Raw genomic sequence first — 3,882 nt, 5'->3', positions numbered from 1 at the left:
TCTGACAAAGATTGGCAAATACCTCAACCACCAAATGCTTGCCTGTGACTGCATGTTTAAAGAGTCATGTACTTTAGTAAACGCCACTGGGACCACTACTGTACTGGTATCAGTATTTGCATTGGTTCTGATTATTTCATTTGCAAGTAGAGGAACTTTTGATATCTTAAGCTAAAAAGGAGATTTGTTAGTTCACATACTTGAGATGAAGAGTCAGAAGAACTAAAATGAATTAGGATTTAGGAACTGAAAGTGGAGTTCAGCACCAGTGAGGTCCTCTGTCCTCTTCAGTTTCTTAGCTCTTTTTAAAAGAATTCTGAGTCTACACTATCTCCAGGAAGCAATGCAGATTCTTGAGCCAGCCCCTCATTCACATACTTCCATCTCAGAAGTCCTAGGTAAAAGACAACATATATTATCTCTTTCTTTTTAACCAAAGAAGGATTTATATGTACTTTACCTGAACCATGTATCCACTATCTTTTTGACTACTGTTTCTAGAAATATGAAACCTGATGAATAATAAGATTTGGGTTATATTTTATTCCTTGTGGACTGATGAAGGGCATCCAGCTTCGATATCAAGCCCTATTAAACCCATTCAAAAAGAAGAAAAAAAAAACTCATTACTTTCAAAGGAAAAAGCATCAAATCAGTTCTCTACTTTTCCTGTTTGGGTTTTCAGATGTAAGTACACAACAATAGATATTTACAGAGTCCTTTCTGTGGGTTGTCACAATGCTGACTGTGAATTATCCTCCTTCAGTTAAGCAATGACTTTGAGGGAAGTACCACAAGTTTACAGATGTGGAGCCTGAGTCTGAGCAAAGAGGAGAAAGTGATCTAAGGCACCAAGGCTAGGAGACAGCCGGGGCTGCAGGATATCTAGATTCCTCTGACACTCCCGCACTGTGATGAAACAAACCAGAAAGGATAGCCTCGGGACTGAGGGTTCATGCTTAGGATTCTTCTCTCAGTTCTGCCCATAACTGAGTGTGTGGATTTTCAATTAGTCTGCTGCACTTCACAGAGAAACCAAAGAAATGCTCATTCAATAAAGAAATGGATTTACATTGTGTATTAAGATTTTCTATGCTGAGAAATTGAATTGTACCTTCTAGGTCCTAAACGGCAGTGAGCATAAAATAGTTAGGTGTCTATCTCCAAAACGTGATAAGGGAAATGTAATCTCAACAATCAGGAGACCTAGAAAAATCCCTCTGGTTACCCTTTCGGATTGAATATACCACTTAGAACTCATTTACGATTTTTTATTTCAAAATAGTTTCTCCAATTACATCTTTTGCTAAGCAATGTGCTCTTTTTATTTTTTCATTACAGAGAAAAGAATGAAGTTATTTGTTAACAAATTAGGTGTAGGGTGATTCTGAAATGCTGAAGATTTGGATTGGAAGCTAGTAGTCTGGGAGATACAATTTGGAACTAACACTAACATTTTGAATATATTTACATGCATTATAAGTGACCATAAAATATGGGACTACACTAGTTTAGAAATCAACACAGCTGGACTGATGTTGCCTTATACCTCCTGTATCTAACCCAAATCTTATGTATACGTTTTTAAATTTCAGCCTTACACCTTATACTCTGCCAAAAAAATACTTGCTGTGATGTAGACATAGCCTTGGAGTGACTTGATTTTAGTATCCAAACCACTGAGGAGAACGTGCAGTCTACTCTCAGCTTAACCCAGGCCAAGTTACCAACTAAAATAATTGTATATTATATATTTGGTAACCAGATTTTTTTGGTTGGTTGTAGTATACATGCATAAATATGATATATATGTGTGTGTATGTATATAAAAAAGATAACAGATATAAAACAGATAACTCCTTTTTATCTATAATCCTTTCTTCATTGAACTACTTTTTAAAAATAAACTGTTAAAAGAAAAATCCAAATTACTTGAGCTACCTCAATATTTTCTATGATCTAGCTTTTTTTTCAATCAATGCACATCAAAGTAACTGATGTTTTCTCTTTTCTAATAACTTTCTGCCTTTATCTGAAGGAAAACTGTTATCTTCTTATAAATTTTCAGTATATAAATAGGTGGCATTTCATGTATCATAAGAAGGATTTAAGATGAGATGTTCACATGAGATGTTTATCCTAAAAGTTTATTCTTAATCCAAATTGAACGAACATTATTTTGTTTGTGTTTGTTTTAAATGTCATTTTGAAAATAGGACTATTTTTTATCATTCTCTGACTCTTAAAAATATCTAATATGCCTTCATTTTGCTCAACAGCTTTCTCTAGAAATTTTGTGAGTTTTCAAAGGTATGTGCATCAAGCAAGAGGTTGGTATAAGTCGTGGGCTCTCTTAGAGGAGGGCTGGCTCCTTCCAGTGTTTGTGAGCCCAGACTACCTGACAATAGTCACAGTCGCCACAGAAACACTCCATGTTGGTGTGACCATAGTGGTAGCCGTTAGCCACATGTGGCTGTTGAGCACTTAGAGTTACTTCCTGTGGATGAGAAGTAAGATTTTTAAATCGTGTTTAATTTTACTTAAGTTAAATAACCTCCTGTGACTCAGAGCTGCCACATTTAACACAGTTTTAGACAAAGATCTGTATTTCCCAGTGGTTTCTTGTACATTACAAATATTACCAATTTTCATCTTCCCTGTTGATCCAGCTTCCACAGAATCATTAGGCTATGTTTTCTTATTCAATGTTCAACAAAGGCTCTTTGAGATCCTAATATGTGACTGGTTCTGAGGCATACAACGGGCATAGACCTACAAACAAAACTCACATAAACCCTCCATTCAGCCAAAAATCTGCTGGTTTAGGAATACACAAACAATTATGAATAGTTTTAATAAATTTTAATGTCTTTCCAAAGTCTTCTGTGGCTCTTATTACTATTCCCATAAAAAAACAAATACCTGAACACAGAACTTCACAATGCATTTAATGTATTCTTTTCTAATTTTTACCTTTACCTCCTGGCCATAATACATCATAAGTAATTTCCAAATTTTTTCTACTTTCATCAATATTGAAACACTCTATAGAGAAATTTCTTTCATATTCTATATTTCAAGGCTCTTATCAAATGTCACCCTTTCTAAGAAATGTATTTATTTAATGATAATTTGGAGTTAGGCTTCATAGACCTTCTATGTCATACAGATATAGATTTTCACTCTCAATTTGGATATATGATCTTTATATGATCTTTCAGCATTAGTTTTGTGCAAATTTAGAATTGATGCAGAAAATTCAGAATATAACTTGAATAAGAAACTATTTTTAAATTCAAAATGTTGCTTCAATTAATTGTCTACTTTCACAATAGAGAGCTGCGAATATTTAAAAAGACCAATTTACTGAGTTGATCTGTATGTCATATGTACTGAAGTATGAAAATGAAGGCCAATGGTTAATACAACTGATTCGCAGCAATATTTTTCCTTTCCAATCAGAAAAGACAGACTGGGGAATCTGGGAGGAGCATCAAGGTGCCCCGCCTTCCTACAAAGTCAGTAAACAAGCCACTTTGGTGATTAGGTATAATTTCCAATACCTCAAACTCCTAGTTGATGTTTCTGTTGTGTGTCAAAGGCAAATATGGCCTAGTGGTCCTTGTCCAATAATCCACTTGGATACACACTTGCTACCAGTTGATTTCTGCCTGGTATTTTAGTAAAACAGCACTTACATACACTGAGTCTTGCCTGAGTTTCATGATTACCCACTTTAAAGAGAAGAAAACAGATATTTAAAATATTAACTGTGCAAGTTCAAAAGCAGACTAGTGAGGAATTATAAATTATTACATTCACTACCTTGGTTTCTCAGACTATTGTTGATTCCGACTTTTTATCTTCTCTCCCTTTTCCTCC

Source organism: Marmota monax, unplaced genomic scaffold, assembly GCF_021218885.2.
Source record: "Marmota monax isolate L192 unplaced genomic scaffold, Marmota_monax_Labrador192_F-V1.1 WCK01_AAM20220418_F8-fsc00120, whole genome shotgun sequence".
In the NCBI taxonomy this organism is placed as follows: Eukaryota; Metazoa; Chordata; class Mammalia; order Rodentia; family Sciuridae; genus Marmota; species Marmota monax.
Note: the sequence above shows the minus strand (reverse complement) of the source record.